Source organism: Lathyrus oleraceus, chromosome 4, assembly GCF_024323335.1.
Source record: "Lathyrus oleraceus cultivar Zhongwan6 chromosome 4, CAAS_Psat_ZW6_1.0, whole genome shotgun sequence".
Taxonomy (NCBI): Eukaryota; Viridiplantae; Streptophyta; class Magnoliopsida; order Fabales; family Fabaceae; genus Lathyrus; species Lathyrus oleraceus.
This window is the reverse complement of record NC_066582.1, coordinates 328,502,894-328,521,645: the sequence shown is the minus strand read 5'-3', so window position 1 is coordinate 328,521,645 and position 18,752 is coordinate 328,502,894. Positions and strand designations below refer to the sequence as shown.

At 34.3% G+C, this 18,752-nt stretch overlaps 2 long non-coding RNA genes across 3 annotated transcripts; both read left to right on the top strand.

The window, feature by feature from the left end:
- Positions 1-13,691: 13,691 nt before the first annotated feature.
- Positions 13,692-17,004, top strand: LOC127075341 (uncharacterized). Of its 2 annotated transcripts, none has more exons than XR_007786391.1 (5): positions 13,692-15,126; positions 15,529-15,600; positions 16,185-16,299; positions 16,439-16,574; positions 16,900-17,004. It is a non-coding gene; the product is annotated as an uncharacterized LOC127075341 (long non-coding RNA). The 2 variants fall into 2 exon arrangements; XR_007786390.1 differs by having other exon boundaries at positions 13,696-15,126; positions 16,201-16,299.
- A 273-nt stretch (positions 17,005-17,277) lies between these two features.
- LOC127075342 (uncharacterized) lies at positions 17,278-18,182 on the top strand. Its single transcript, XR_007786392.1, has 2 exons — positions 17,278-17,360; positions 17,953-18,182. It is a non-coding gene; the product is annotated as an uncharacterized LOC127075342 (long non-coding RNA).
- The last annotated feature ends 570 nt before the right edge of the window (positions 18,183-18,752 follow it).

The window sequence follows — 18,752 nt, the reverse complement described above, 5'->3', positions numbered from 1 at the left end:
ACTAACGTTTTGAATTGCGTCTTGGTACAATCATAATCTGGACAGAATTTGCTCATAAAAACAAATTATCTAAAAATGTTTCTTAATTCGTTTTTTTTACCAGAATAGCTAAGGTTTCTCAAATAATTATAGATTAGATATTCTGGTCTAGTTAGAATTGGATTTGAGATATTATGGTAAAATATTTGTATCCCGTCAATCAATAAAAAAATGTTATTTCGATAAATTATATTTTTATTTTTAAAACATTATATGATATGACAAATTTAAAATTTTTAATTGATTATATATTTAATATTATTACAGTACCTTCACTCATATTTTTATCTAAAAAAAATGTTATTTTATACCAAAAATTAGTTTTTAAAATCACTAAACTAGAGATTAAATCGAAATAAATATTTATAGAATTTACATTCGATAAGAAATGTTACGTAAAATTATATTTAGTTTTTAATTTTATATTATAACTTTTTTACAAGGCTTAGATATACTTTAATTCTATTATTTATGTGTTTTTAATTTTTTAGTTTTCATTTTAAAATTCAGTTTTTTAATCTTTATTCTTTATTTATTTTTTTTCTATATACTTTAGTTTCTTTGGGATTCTTTTAGTCCTTCGCTTTTGCACATGTGTATGGCCTTCTTATTTATTGTGTGGAACTACAACACAATGACGTCATGGCAGCTTTTGTTATTTTTAATTGAAGTAATTTATTTTTTATTACAGACTTAATAATACAATATTAAAAATCAATTATATAACATTTTATGAATAATCAAATGTATAATCAAGGGTCGGCTCATGAAATAAGCGAATTGGAAAAGAAGAGTCATTCCAATCAACTCAAATTATCTACTTGAACCCTAATTTGGATCGGTAAAATGTCCAAATGACTAAGATTCAATTCTTTTTAAATTCACTTTACTTGACCCAAAATATAAAATCAATTCACATGCCAAAAGTAATGTATATTCTCTGATTTTCACTTTTCACTACATTCATCTTGAATCTTGAACTGACTTGGACGTTGGAGTGCTAACCATGCAGGTTCATCCTGCGCTGTCGTGAAGGATATCAACACCACCATTCAAGATCATTAGTTTACCAATTGCATCCATTTTCGGTTCCCAGACGGAACAGTGACGTTGTATGTGGAAAACAACTTCTGATTCTTGTGATTTTTGTAACACCCCTTTTTCTACCCCAAAATATTTAGCATATAATCAGAGTAAATAAGCACGCATACAAAGAAAAGGGCGTCACATCGACGTTTTCGAAACTTAAAACTTTCAAAAACCAACAATACACCTGGTCATTCAAAATAACACATTTCCCTAATCATGAATATTCAAGCAATATGCGTTCGCAGCGGAAAATAGAGAATACTCATGTAATTCATAATATGATCCATGTCCCATATCATGATCACCTCTCAATAATCACTTTAAATAAAATAAAATAATTAATGACATAAAGCATATGAGTTCAATACCACTAATCTACCCAGTGTTACATGACCAGAGCATTGACTCATTACCTAATTTCAAACTAAATACGGAAACTCTCCAGCTAATCTTGAACAAGCTACCGTCCACCTACTCCAGCAATACTACTCTGTAGTATCTGCACGATACCCATGTAAAGGTAACATTCAAACAGAAAGGGTGAGAATTCCAAATCATTATGAAATAGCATAATAAGGCACAATGAATTAAAACACAATTTAAGAATTCATCACACTTGGTATAATCACGTCAATAATATTAACCAACAATCGTCTCACATATTTCAAACGTACATCACATCCACATCAATACATGCATTCAATGATCACATAATTATAGACGACTCCATGCAAGACAATGTGACTCCATGCATGTGGTACCTCAATGTGAACTCAAAGTTTCACCGCTTTCCGATTCAATATCTAGAATCCAAGTCACGCTTCCGATCCGGACAAGACCAAGGCCCTACATCTGTTTCCAATGAAGGATCACCGCTTAAAACTACGCCTAATCCCAATTAAGGAATAACGTCTGCTACGTCTGTTTCCAATGAAGGATCACCGCTTAAATACTACGCCTAATCCCAATTAAGGATTAACGTCTGCTCATGTGAACCCACAGTTTCACCACTTCCACAATGAAGTCAACCATGCTATGAATGAATGCACACATACCAACACATATGCAATTAAGACCATTTATATACCGTCTTAACATTCCACATATCACCATGACTCACAATTGGTACATATACACATTCATCACAACACATCAATTACGATTACATGTACACATCCATAACCATAAATCATTCACAATTCAAATATGGTATACATACACATTCACACAATATTTTATTCACCAATATATGCCAACCATCAAATAGGTACACATAGATTTCATTCCAAAACGCACACAACAATTAAATATCAATTTTTCAATATTATAACAGTGTTAACCGGTTAACGCCTTGGGTTAACCGGTTAACGCAAAACAGCAAGTGCTCCTTGGCAGTTTATAACAGTGTTAACCGGTTAACGCCCTGGGTTAACCGGTTAACGCAAGACAGAATGCAATTTTTCATAAATCGTAACAGTGTTAACCGGTTAACGCCCTGGGTTAACCGGTTAACGCAAAACAGAAAGCTGTTCCTGCGTTAACAACGAAACAGAATGCAGAATTCTCCGCATTTTTCATCATTGGAGGGCTTCCGGACCTCCGATTTCGATTCCGTAAAAAGCTACACGTTCAGAAAATTATTACTCATCCAAATATATATTCATTCACAGTTTTAGCATAATTTAATCATCACAATTCAAGAGTATTTATCAAGACCTAATAATTCCAAACCATGCCAATCAAGGATTTCAACCTAAATCATGTTCCTACCCATTAACCCAATCATACTAACCCATAATAATAAGGATTTCCCTCCTTACCTTGTCAATTGGATGGAAACCTTGACTCCTCTCGCTTTTCCTCTCCTCTTTCTCTATTGCCTCCAGTGCTCAAGTGAATTCTAATTCTCACTTCCTTCACTCTTACTATTTATAATAGTATTCTAGTTGTTAAATCATCCAATTTAATCACTAGGCCCAATAATACCTAATATTTAAATACCTCTATTTAAATTTAAATAATTAACCATTCACTATGCAACCAATTTAATTAATTAATTCAAATATTTACTTATTTCCTTATATCAACTAAATAATGAATTAATACACCAATTATTTAATTAACACTCCACCTAATTAAATTAAAATTATAATAAAATAATATAATAATTAGTTCCTAAAAATTGGGTTGTTACAACTCTCCCCCACTTAAAAGATTTTCGTCCTCGAAAATTCCTCAGACGAACAACTCTTGATACGATTCCCTCATCTTATCCTCGAGTTCCCAACCTGCCAATGGAAAATAAAACAAGCACCGACAGTGTTCTCACACACATGTCACATACTAGGGAACAAACATAACTAAACAACCTGGCCGGACGAACCAACCTGCTACTAATGTAACACATTAGTGACTATTGACCAACTGGTCGACCATGCTCTGATACCACTAATGTAACACATTAGTGACTATTGACCAACTGGTCGACCAGGCTCTGATACCACTAATGTAACACCACTTTTTCTACCCCAAAATATTTAGCATATAATCAGAGTAAATAAGCACGTATACAAAGAAAAGGGCGTCACATCGACGTTTTCGAAACTTAAAACTTTCAAAAACCAACAATACACCTGGTCATTCAAAATAACACATTTCCCTAATCATGAATATTCAAGCAATATGCGTTCGCAGCGGAAAATAAAGAATACTCATGTAATTCATAATATCATCCATGTCCCATATCATGATCACCTCTCAATAATCACTTTAAATAAAATAAAACAATTAATGACATAAAGCATATGAGTTCAATACCACTAATCTACCCAGTGTTACATGACCAGAGCATTGACTCATTACCTAATTTCAAACTAAATACGGAAACTCTCCAGCTAATCTTGAACAAGCTACCCTCCACCTACTCCAGCAATACTACTCTGTAGTATCTGCACGATACCCATGTAAAGGTAACATTCAAACAGAAAGGGTGAGAATTCCAAATCATTATGAAATAGCATAATAAGGCACAATGAATTAAAACACAATTTAAGAATTCATCACACTTGGAATAATCACATCAATAATATTAACCAAATTTCGTCTCACATATTTCAAACGTACATCACATCCACATCAATACATGCATTCAATGATCACATAATTATAGACGACTCCATGCAAGACAATGTGACTCCATGCATGTGGTACCTCAATGTGAACTCAAAGTTTCACCGCTTTCCGATTCAATATCTAGAATCCAAGTCACGCTTCCGATCCGGACAAGACCAAAGCCCTACGTCTGTTTCCAATGAAGGATCACCTCTTAAAACTACGCCTAATCCCAATTAAGGAATAACGTCTGCTACGTCTGTTTCCAATGAAGGATCACCGCTTAAATACTACGCCTAATCCCAATTAAGGATTAACGTCTGCTCATGTGAACCCACAGTTTCACCACTTCCACAATGAAGTCAACCATGCTATGAATGAATGCACACATACCAACACATATGCAATTAAGACCATTTATATACCGTCTTAACATTCCACATATCACCATGACTCACAATTGGTACATATACACATTCATCACAACACATCAATTACGATTACATGTACACATCCATAACCATAAATCATTCACAATTCAAATATGGTATACATACACATTCATACAATATTTTATTCACCAATATATGTCAACCATCAAATAGGTACACATAGATTTCATTCCAAAACGCACACAACAATTAAATATCAATTTTTCAATATTATAACAGTGTTAACCGGTTAACGCCTTGGGTTAACCGGTTAACGCAAAACAGCAAGCGCTCCTTGGCAGTTTATAACAGTGTTAACCGGTTAACGCCCTGGGTTAACCGGTTAACGCAAGACAGAATGCAATTTTTCATAAATCGTAACAGTGTTAACCGGTTAACGCCCTGGGTTAACCGGTTAACGCAAAACAGAAAGCTGTTCCTGCGTTAACAACGAAACAGAATGCAGAATTCTCCGCATTTTTCATCATTGGAGGGCTTCCGGACCTCCGATTTCGATTCCGTAAAAAGCTACACGTTCAGAAAATTATTACTCATCCAAATATATATTCATTCACAGTTTTAGCATAATTTAATCATCACAATTCAAGAGTATTTATCAAGACCTAATAATTCCAAACCATGCCAATCAAGGATTTCAACCTAAATCATGTTCCTACCCATTAACCCAATCATACTAACCCATAATAATAAGGATTTCCCTCCTTACCTTGTCAATTGGATGGAAACCTTGACTCCTCTCGCTTTTCCTCTCCTCTTTCTCTATTGCCTCCAGTGCTCAAGTGAATTCTAATTCTCACTTCCTTCACTCTTACTATTTATAATAGTATTCTAGTTGTTAAATCATCCAATTTAATCACTAGGCCCAATAATACCTAATATTTAAATACCTCTATTTAAATTTAAATAATTAACCATTCACTATGCAACCAATTTAATTAATTAATTCAAATATTTACTTATTTCCTTATATCAACTAAATAATGAATTAATACACCAATTATTTAATTAACACTCCACCTAATTAAATTAAAATTATAATAAAATAATATAATAATTAGTTCCTAAAAATTGGGTTGTTACAACTCTCCCCCACTTAAAAGATTTTCGTCCTCGAAAATTCCTCAGACGAACAACTCTTGATACGATTCCCTCATCTTATCCTCGAGTTCCCAACCTGCCAATGGAAAATAAAACAAGCACCGACAGTGTTCTCACACACATGTCACATACTAGGGAACAAACATAACTAAACAACCTGGCCGGACGAACCAACCTGCTACTAATGTAACACATTAGTGACTATTGACCAACTGGTCGACCATGCTCTGATACCACTAATGTAACACATTAGTGACTATTGACCAACTGGTCGACCAGGCTCTGATACCACTAATGTAACACCACTTTTTCTACCCCAAAATATTTAGCATATAATCAGAGTAAATAAGCACGTATACAAAGAAAAGGGCGTCACATCGACGTTTTCGAAACTTAAAACTTTCAAAAACCAACAATACACCTGGTCATTCAAAATAACACATTTCCCTAATCATGAATATTCAAGCAATATGCGTTCGCAGCGGAAAATAAAGAATACTCATGTAATTCATAATATCATCCATGTCCCATATCATGATCACCTCTCAATAATCACTTTAAATAAAATAAAACAATTAATGACATAAAGCATATGAGTTCAATACCACTAATCTACCCAGTGTTACATGACCAGAGCATTGACTCATTACCTAATTTCAAACTAAATACGGAAACTCTCCAGCTAATCTTGAACAAGCTACCCTCCACCTACTCCAGCAATACTACTCTGTAGTATCTGCACGATACCCATGTAAAGGTAACATTCAAACAGAAAGGGTGAGAATTCCAAATCATTATGAAATAGCATAATAAGGCACAATGAATTAAAACACAATTTAAGAATTCATCACACTTGGAATAATCACATCAATAATATTAACCAAATTTCGTCTCACATATTTCAAACGTACATCACATCCACATCAATACATGCATTCAATGATCACATAATTATAGACGACTCCATGCAAGACAATGTGACTCCATGCATGTGGTACCTCAATGTGAACTCAAAGTTTCACCGCTTTCCGATTCAATATCTAGAATCCAAGTCACGCTTCCGATCCGGACAAGACCAAAGCCCTACGTCTGTTTCCAATGAAGGATCACCTCTTAAAACTACGCCTAATCCCAATTAAGGAATAACGTCTGCTACGTCTGTTTCCAATGAAGGATCACCGCTTAAATACTACGCCTAATCCCAATTAAGGATTAACGTCTGCTCATGTGAACCCACAGTTTCACCACTTCCACAATGAAGTCAACCATGCTATGAATGAATGCACACATACCAACACATATGCAATTAAGACCATTTATATACCGTCTTAACATTCCACATATCACCATGACTCACAATTGGTACATATACACATTCATCACAACACATCAATTACGATTACATGTACACATCCATAACCATAAATCATTCACAATTCAAATATGGTATACATACACATTCATACAATATTTTATTCACCAATATATGTCAACCATCAAATAGGTACACATAGATTTCATTCCAAAACGCACACAACAATTAAATATCAATTTTTCAATATTATAACAGTGTTAACCGGTTAACGCCTTGGGTTAACCGGTTAACGCAAAACAGCAAGCGCTCCTTGGCAGTTTATAACAGTGTTAACCGGTTAACGCCCTGGGTTAACCGGTTAACGCAAGACAGAATGCAATTTTTCATAAATCGTAACAGTGTTAACCGGTTAACGCCCTGGGTTAACCGGTTAACGCAAAACAGAAAGCTGTTCCTGCGTTAACAACGAAACAGAATGCAGAATTCTCCGCATTTTTCATCATTGGAGGGCTTCCGGACCTCCGATTTCGATTCCGTAAAAAGCTACACGTTCAGAAAATTATTACTCATCCAAATATATATTCATTCACAGTTTTAGCATAATTTAATCATCACAATTCAAGAGTATTTATCAAGACCTAATAATTCCAAACCATGCCAATCAAGGATTTCAACCTAAATCATGTTCCTACCCATTAACCCAATCATACTAACCCATAATAATAAGGATTTCCCTCCTTACCTTGTCAATTGGATGGAAACCTTGACTCCTCTCGCTTTTCCTCTCCTCTTTCTCTATTGCCTCCAGTGCTCAAGTGAATTCTAATTCTCACTTCCTTCACTCTTACTATTTATAATAGTATTCTAGTTGTTAAATCATCCAATTTAATCACTAGGCCCAATAATACCTAATATTTAAATACCTCTATTTAAATTTAAATAATTAACCATTCACTATGCAACCAATTTAATTAATTAATTCAATTATTTACTTATTTCCTTATATCAACTAAATAATGAATTAATACACCAATTATTTAATTAACACTCCACCTAATTAAATTAAAATTATAATAAAATAATATAATAATTAGTTCCTAAAAATTGGGTTGTTACAACTCTCCCCCACTTAAAAGATTTTCGTCCTCGAAAATTCCTCAGACGAACAACTCTTGATACGATTCCCTCATCTTATCCTCGAGTTCCCAACCTGCCAATGGAAAATAAAACAAGCACCGACAGTGTTCTCACACACATGTCACATACTAGGGAACAAACATAACTAAACAACCTGGCCGGACGAACCAACCTGCTACTAATGTAACACATTAGTGACTATTGACCAACTGGTCGACCATGCTCTGATACCACTAATGTAACACATTAGTGACTATTGACCAACTGGTCGACCAGGCTCTGATACCACTAATGTAACACCACTTTTTCTACCCCAAAATATTTAGCATATAATCAGAGTAAATAAGCACGTATACAAAGAAAAGGGCGTCACATCGACGTTTTCGAAACTTAAAACTTTCAAAAACCAACAATACACCTGGTCATTCAAAATAACACATTTCCCTAATCATGAATATTCAAGCAATATGCGTTCGCAGCGGAAAATAAAGAATACTCATGTAATTCATAATATGATCCATGTCCCATATCATGATCACCTCTCAATAATCACTTTAAATAAAATAAAACAATTAATGACATAAAGCATATGAGTTCAATACCACTAATCTACCCAGTGTTACATGACCAGAGCATTGACTCATTACCTAATTTCAAACTAAATACGGAAACTCTCCAGCTAATCTTGAACAAGCTACCGTCCACCTACTCCAGCAATACTACTCTGTAGTATCTGCACGATACCCATGTAAAGGTAACATTCAAACAGAAAGGGTGAGAATTCCAAATCATTATGAAATAGCATAATAAGGCACAATGAATTAAAACACAATTTAAGAATTCATCACACTTGGTATAATCACGTCAATAATATTAACCAAATTTCGTCTCACATATTTCAAACGTACATCACATCCACATCAATACATGCATTCAATGATCACATAATTATAGACGAATCCATGCAAGACAATGTGACTCCATGCATGTGGTACCTCAATGTGAACTCAAAGTTTCACCGCTTTCCGATTCAATATCTAGAATCCAAGCCACGCTTCCGATCCAGACAAGACCAAAGCCCTACGTCTGTTTCCAATGAAGGATCACCGCTTAAAACTACGCCTAATCCCAATTAAGGAATAACGTCTGCTACGTCTGTTTCTAATGAAGGATCACCGCTTAAATACTACGCCTAATCCCAATTAAGGATTAACGTCTGCTCATGTGAACCCACAGTTTCACCACTTCCACAATGAAGTCAACCATGCTATGAATGAATGCACACATACCAACACATATGCAATTAAGACCATCTATATACCGTCTTAACATTCCACATATCACCATGACTCACAATTGGTACATATACACATTCATCACAACACATCAATTACGATTACATGTACACATCCATAACCATAAATCATTCACAATTCAAATATGGTATACATACACATTCATACAATATTTTATTCATCAATATATGCCAACCATCAAATAGGTACACATAGATTTCATTCCAAAACGCACACAACAATTAAATATCAATTTTTCAATATTATAACAGTGTTAACCGGTTAACGCCCTGGGTTAACCGGTTAACGCAAAACAGCAAGCGCTCCTTGGCAGTTTATAACAGTGTTAACCGATTAACGCCCTGGGTTAACCGGTTAACGCAAGACAGAATGCAATTTTTCATAAATCGTAACAGTGTTAACCGGTTAACGCCCTGGGTTAACCGGTTAACGCAAAACAGAAAGCTGTTCCTGCGCTAACAACGAAACAGAATGCAGAATTCTCCGCATTTTTCATCATTGGAGGGCTTCCGGACCTCCGATTTCGATTCCGTAAAAAGCTACACGTTCAGAAAATTATTACTCATCCAAATATATATTCATTCACAGTTTTAGCATAATTTAATCATCACAATTCAAGAGTATTTATCAAGACCTAATAATTCCAAAACATGCCAATCAAGGATTTCAACCTAAATCATGTTCCTACCCATTAACCCAATCATACTAACCCATAATAATAAGGATTTCCCTCCTTACCTTGTCAATTGGATGGAAACCTTGACTCCTCTCGCTTTTCCTCTCCTCTTTCTCTATTGCCTCCAGTACTCAAGTGAATTCTAATTCTCACTTCCTTCACTCTTACTATTTATAATAGTATTCTAGTTGGGCTTAAATCATCCAATTTAATCACTAGGCCCAATAATACCTAATATTTAAATACCTCTATTTAAATTTAAATAATTAACCATTCACTATGCAACCAATTTAATTAATTAATTCAATTATTTACTTATTTCCTTATATCAACTAAATAATGAATTAATACACCAATTATTTAATTAACACTCCACATAATTAAATTAAAATTATAATAAAATAATATAATAATTAGTTCCTAAAAATTGGGTTGTTACAATATTCATTTCAAGTCAATCTCTATCTAAAATCATATATGTAACAACAATAGAAGAAGTAATGACGGTAACTCTGGTAGTCATGTCCACGATCTTCAACATATTTTATGAATCAAATGATCATCCTATATCACAGATTGACGAATTCAATGATATCGCGTCACTTATCACACGTCCTTCGTCAGATTGCTTTATACTCGTAGTTGACAGCGGCATTCGGTAAAGTAAAGATCGATTGGAATTGGGATTTTTGGATCACAAGAAGATCAATAGAATTCCAAACTTCAATCTACCTCTTATTCTTGCGATCACCATCGTAGATCGCAACTTAATTGGATTCTTCGTAGATGATAGAAGCTCTTGCAATGTCTTGTACGCAAATACAATGGATATGTTAGGTATTAGGCAAGCAGATCTGAGTCTATATAGTGGAGTATATCTATTAATGTTCAATGATTCAATAACTCGTCCTCGGGGACCTACAAATCTTACAGTGACTATTGGAAAATGAGAGTGTGAAAGAAATGTGTACATCTCGGAATTCCGAAGGTCGAGCTATTGAGGCCGAGTATGATGAGACAACATGTCGAGCTGCATAGTATGCATAAATCAGACCCCAGTCACGGAAGTGTTAGTAGATGACATGAATAAGTCGGACCTAGTCTCATGAGAGTGCTGACAGACAACATGAACAGTCACGCATAACGGTTACAAGGTAGCTCCATGATTATATGAGAGTTACAGAAAATGATGAAGGAGACGTTACATGATATTAAAAGAGGACGATTGGCGTTATCAACGCCATTTAAACATGGGATTCAAAAGGACACTTCTTAAATTGCCCTTGGAGGTATGATTGGTATAAAAAGGCTACCCATCAAGTAATAATGGACAAACAACAAATACCTCCTACAGACAGGATGATTGTGATCTCACCTGACTCGCCTCGTGGAGAATAATCAAATAGTGTTTATTAGGAACAAAAGGTAATCCTTAACTTTCTGGTAACATCGTGTCGGAGCATCTCCTGAGGTATCCTGTGGAGATCCTTCAGAGCAAGAGACTAGATGTAGTGGCACCCCCGGTCCACCTAAAGGTAACTTATCACGATGCAGGAGGAAGGTCGATCACAATGAATTCTGATGTGGATGAGGCAAAACGGTCAAGGAAATCATTGTTGGACATGTGACTTTACACATAAGAGGGGGGTGAATTATGTGGTTTCAAAAAATATGGTTTTGAAAAACTTTACGGTTTAGAGTCCAATTTTAAAAATATTCCATTGTGGAATCAGAAATGGTGAGGATTACGAAAACTACGTCTGGGAAGAGCTTCCAGAGCACTATGATGATGTGACGTCGTGAATCGAAGGTTACGATCATGGTACTTCTTGAATCAGAGGTATCAGTATTGGTGCGATGCCACTAACCAGTGTTTGTTATCTCTGATACGGTGGACCTAGGGGGTACTTGCATAGTTATCACTCCAACACCCAAGTCACTTTAAGGTTCAAGATAATGAAAGTGAAAGTGGAGATTAGAGATTGTGTACTTGAAAACCCTTTATGAAGGTATTTGTACCTTAGGCCTAACGGGGCAGGTTGGATAATGGGCCTTGCATTATTGGACATTTGCCCGACACAAAGTAGTAGGTCTCGGGTCTTTGGTCAAAATGAAACAGTTTCCCCCAAGACTCGTCGGGCATGTTTGATGCCAATGGAGTCTTTCAGTAGTAGTGGCCAACCATTGAGGATATTTGTCTAGGCGTCGACTGACATGCGCAACTTTGATTTTTCCAAAGCGTGATGGGGATGTCAACATTAAATGAAATTATATTATTGAAACATTTTGACGTTTTTCTTTGACATGTGACCTAAAAAGGTATGGGATGATGTGTCGCAACTTTTCATGTACTTAAGTACACTTGAGTATGGTTGTCTTCCCCTGATGAATTTTGACCCGTAGCTTTACCCTTGTTTTCTGCTTTCAATTTGATTTGTTCGATTGCCTTTGTCTATATAAAGATGGAGAGAGATCACGGAGAAACTTTTTAGCCATGTTGTAGATTGAGTTTCCATTTTCTTCTAAAGTAATTGTCGTTGCACGTTCATAATTTCAAAGCATTAAAGCTTCGACTTTTTGGCCACCTTCTTGCTTCAGCGCTTTCGTTCTCATATTTCAAGGTACCTTCTCTTCACCTCAGCTTTTACTCAAGTATTTATCGCATTTTTATTATGATGAATGGTAACCCTATTATCGTCAAAAGTGACTCTGAGGGTAGTGTTTCTTCGTCTTCAAAAATGGGAATGGAGTTTGAATCGCATTCTTTCCCCTCTGTTTGTGGGGATTCTGGATCAGAAGTCATCCTTCGCCTGAAGAATCTTTTTCAAACGAAGTTCTTTTCTAGGAGTACTTCAGAGATTTCGTTTCCAGCGAAGTCTGACAGGGGTGAAAACTTTGTCGAAAGACTTATGCCTCATCCTATCTTAACCGAGGAGAAATAGAGGCTACTCATCAAAGGAGGTAACATGTTTGTTTCTTTATCAAAACATATCGGGAAGTAACTAGACATGACCCAAGTGATGCTGAAATTTCTCATTATATGGAGTGTTAAGGATTGCATGATATTGTGTCCTAGGTCAGTATCGGTGACCATCATATGGCTGATGTATTGGCCATTAAGGATCTTTGATTAATAGAGTTGGCCAATGATATCAGATACCATTGGGTGGTCTCCGAAAGAGTTATGACTCCTTTTGTCTTGAACATTGTCGACGTTTTGACCGACGCCAACATCATGGTTGGCAATCCCCCGGATTGGATAGTTCTACCAGTAGGCCCGAATGATAGGATATGCAACTCTTTTGAGGGTTATTTGGTTCCTTTGTATAAGTGTCTACTCACCAGGTTGAGGATACACATGTCTTTCTCTGATTTCGAGGTGGTCGTGATTGACTATCTAAATTTGCCCCTTCACAGTTTCATCCTGAAGCTTGGGCTTTTATGAAGGTGTTTCAGCTTTGTGCCGAGTACAAGTCTTGGAAACCTTCCTTAGGACTCTTCTTTGACCTTTTTTTTTGTAGCCCGTACTTCCCCAGAGTGATTTTTCTATAGTGTTTCATGTTGTTGGTGAAATCCCTTACTTCCAAATCTCATATGGCCTTTTGTTTGTCTATAGTTCAGGTCGGAAGTGTCTACTCTTACGGATGAGGTTTTTGGAAGTACTAGTATGGAGTTTATTTCCACCGACTTATTTCTTCTTATCACTTCAAGTCAACTCCTCTATCTTCTGAGGAAGTAAAGATGAAAGAGGATTTACGCATTTATCAGGGGCTAGGTTATGAAGAAGGATTTGGCCCGGTGAAGTATTTTCTTTTCATAAAAAGAAAAGGCAAATAGATACTTATGTGATCATTATGTGATCATTAGTGTGTCTGATCATACAGAGAGACAAAAATTCTCTGGGGAGGATGGAGATTTGAGCGTCATTTTTTTAACAGTATAGCTTGTGTCTTAAAGATAACATGGATCAGTTGAGTCAATTACAAAAAGCTCTGGCATTTCCCAATTATTAGGGTCTTATAACTGACTTGTCTGTCCGGGAAACCGGTGACACTTGTTGTTGCTTCTACTTTTTCTCCGGAGGCTCAAATGCCTGTTGTGGTGGTTGCTCCGGCAGTAATTGAGACTTCTATCCCGACCACTGCTCTTGAGGTGGGTCAGCCGATCACTAGGGCAGTTGGTATTTCTGTTCGGTCCCTTAAAATTTCTTTCGCATTGAATCCCAAATCTATTTGGAGGTTTCTTTGTTGAGAATCATCTTCAAAGGTGCTTGATCCATGGCCTGAAACAAGTAGTTATTTACTTTAAGAACCTTGAGTTTCAATGCCTCTAGTTCTACCTTCTGCGCAACTCTCCGAACTGCTCCCTTGGCAGGCGAGGAATTGCAACCAGCAGAAAATTCTCGTTGAAAATTTCCGTTGATCTACAACTAATATTATTCTCTCAAATCTCACTATGTTTCACTCAGATTTTTCTCTAAATTAACTTGATCCAATACCACTATTAACTTAGACTACAACGAGGCACCAAAAATGTTGTTTTTATTAAATGATTAGTTAAAATAATAATGATTGCAAATTTATCGTATAAGAAGAAGATATGTTCTGGAAATTATCTATTTTCCCTACTGCATTCATATGTTGCCACGTATCCTCTTCTTCCCCAACCCATGTGCTTGTTTGTTTACGAAAAACCCCTTCCTTACTTCCTATTCTTTCATTTCTCTTTCTTCTTCTTTTCTCTCTCTTTGTGTTTCTTCTTCTTCTTCCTTCACTGAAACTGCATTTATTTAATTTACCTTATCCACAACGATGGGTCGACCTTTTGAGATGATAAAGGACATCACGAAAAAGAAGAAGTTGTGGAAAGTTGCGGGGTTCATCACAAATGGAGGTAATGAAAAGGGGATAATTTGTGTCTAGTGTTTTTAGAAGAGAAATTAAGTTTTTTTGATTTTGAGTGATGATAGATGATTTTCTGGGTCTTGTGATGGATTTGCTGAGTTTTTAATGTTATTCATTTATTTGGTTTACTGCAATGTTTATCATTTATGTTTTATTTTGTTTTGGACTCAAATTTGAGCTTATGTGTTTTTTCTGCATTTATTTTCATTTTGCGTTTATATAGAGATGTTCTTCGGGTTCTCCTTAGATTTAACAGTCCTTATACAAGTTTAGCTTACTTTACATGTTTGTTAATCACTCATTGTTATATATTTGTTATCTAATTTTCATGTTTTTGAAGTATGATTCAACAACCCTTATACAAGTTTTGTTTGAACTATGATTTTGTCAGATTATGATTTAGTTTGTTGGAATCAAAACCACCAGATCTGAAATCAACACTTATCTTCTTCATACTTACGAGGTAGGTTTGACTATTCACTCTTGTCATTGTTGTTTTACATGTTTTGTTGTGTTAAAGGTTATGCTTTCAATTTTCGATTTTATTATGTTCAAGGTCGAATTGTGAGCAATATATGTGTGTTGCAATGCTGAAACTTTGATGTTGCAGTTTTCAATTCTTCGCCTTTTGCGTTTTTCATATTTCAACATCTTCTTTTAAATTTCATCTTGCTCAACTTTTGTGTTTTTGATTTTGCGGTTTTTGTGTTTGTTCAACTTTTCAGTTTTTCGCTTTCTCACCCTACCTTTTACCAATGATTTTTTCTTTTGTAGTTTCTTATTCCCTTTCTTGTAATTCACTACTGAAAGAAATTATTAACTTGGAATTTTGTGATAAAATATTTTGACTGGGAATTTCTGTAAGTAGCTTTGATAATTTTATGGTTTCAATTTTAAATGCGTGTATCATCAAAGTTAGCTTTGTACTTATGTTTCTGTTCATTCTAATTTGATCTTCAATCAAGTCGCGTATGATACAAATGGATTTCTAGAAAAGAACATAGATCATATGCCTTCTGATTCTATTCAACTACTATCATCATATAGTTGTGAACTGCTGCAGTCATTCTCCAAGACGCATAACCAATCTCATAAGCAATCAAATTCTTAGCACGTAGGTGCTTTAGATTCACAAAAGCAGATTGTTGCTACAAAGTTCAAGGTATTCTTACTTGACCTAGCTTTACATCTTCAATATTTTCAAAGAAATGATTTTGACATTGATAAATAAGAAACATGACATAATTTAAGGTGCATTAGGACCTAAGTATGCTGATATATACGTTCCTGCATATATTTAGGTATGGCTTTCTGCTCTATGAGGCTTACACATCTCAAGATCCATTGAGTGTCTCAGTTGTTGTTTTGCCACAATTTAATATCCCTCCTGAAATGTATCAAGTTGGATTCACCAAACTGTATCTTCGAACAGAGAAGGTATGTCTGAGTAGTTTCGTGTTTTAACGGTATTTAGTGTAAAGATCTGTGGTATTGGTGGATGGTTTCTGCTTTGGCTGGAGATTAGATTCATGCATGGATTAAATATCTAACTATTAAAATGGGCCATGTATGGTTTTAGCAATTTTCAGTGGAACCTTAATATATCGATGGTGTATGGTTTTGTTTATTCATTCAACACTTTTGTTTATTCATTTCAACATAAGTATTTTGGTTCTGAAATTTCTTTGCTTGACTAAATATTTAATTATATATCGACTTCAATAGTTTTTGTCGGCTAAAGCTAAGATGTTTGATACTTCAGGACTATTGCATCCGTATTTATTGTCAATGAGATTAAACAGTGAGAAACAAAGGATGGTTGAGATACGGAAGGAACTTCGACCTCGGTCCTATAGAATTAAGGCAAGTTATTTTTTGCTACTGTCATTCTCCTGCATAGATTCTACATTTATGTGTTTTTTCATTTCCATCGGTTAATAACTAATATAACGAGAATATGAACCATGAATATGTGTACAACAGTTTACAACAATTTTTAACAGTTAGAGCAATTACGTTCTCTTTTTAGATTATGAAACATGGATATGTGTACAACAGTTTAGTAACTTGTTTAAGTTATTATCTTTTCTTTTTTTTCACTTGGCAGCTCTTAAAACATATTTTCATTTATTTACAGAGAAATTGGAGCATTGTGTGCAATGAAGGAAACATAAATATTTTTTGATGATCCAAAATTTGCAGAGTATAAAGCAGTTAGAACAGGTAAGCTCCACTGCATGTTTGTAAATTTTATTTATTTATTACATGTATAGGATGTATTAACGGCATGTTTGAAAATTTTATTTATTTATTACCTGTATAGGGGGGTATACATGTTGTTGGGATGGGTATAATGCGCAATTTCTCATTGGCAGTCTTAAAAACAGGAAATTTTGTTGCAAACCATAACTTAAATACCGACTGCACTACTCATTGATTTTTATTCTTATTAGTTGAATATATAATGGATTTAATTGATATATATAGTGACAGTGTAAACAGTTAATCACAACCACTAATTTATTTAAAAGGTTTGACTTTTATTTTAAACATTAAAAAAGTAATATAGATTGATGATTGTGATGTATTGACAGTGTAAGTAAAATTTTTTACACTGACAATGCATAACAATTAATCTCATATATAATTACTGGGAGGATATGAATGTGTGGTTCAGTTATCGCATCAATTTAATATCTAAAATGTTTTTTTCATACATAAAGACAATAACTTTGATCTAGGTTTTGCAATTGGTCCATATATGTTTGATTTGATTTTTTTTTTTTTTTTGATGAATGTTAATGATGAGATTCAGGAGGAGTTGGAGTTCTCAGTTTGATATTTTGGATTTGTTGGTTGTTTGTTGAAAGAAGTTGTTAAGAAGGATGAATGAGTTTATTATTTTTGTTGAAATGTCTTAGGGTTTGGGGATGGTGATTCAGAAGTAAACAAAAAGAAATATGAGATAATGGTGTGTTACAATTCATTATTGGTTGTGATACAATTCATCATCATTTTTTTAATATTATTATTTTCGTTACAACATACCATATCTTTTTATAGTAAGAACTCATTATCATATATTTGTCATTGATATCTAAACCATTAATAAATATTTATCAAATTAAAATTAAAGTTAACTCAATTATGTATAAGGTAAATTATATAATTTTTTAAATTTTGTGTAAATGAATCATGAAGAGAGTACATATTCTAATATTGTATTATCTCTATTCTAAAATAATTGATTTATTGTGTCAAAAAAATTAATTGACTTATTTATAAAAAAAATTAAAGTGAATGATTTATTTAAAGAAACATTGAATATTTTTTATTTTAAAATTTTAAGGTTCATTTTCATAATTTTGAATTTAATACATTTTATTATATATTAAAGATAAATAAATATGAGAATTTTTTTTTAAAAATAACTCATTTTTTTAAGGAAATCTCCAAAATATTCCTAATTTCAAAAATAATTCCAAAATACCCTCAGTGTATAACTTGAGAGGAGATGTCAATTGAACGCCTCAGTGTAAAATATAATTTTTTTGTTATAAATAGATGTGTTGTATGAGTCATTGTTCTACATCTTATTTAATCATTTGACAATCA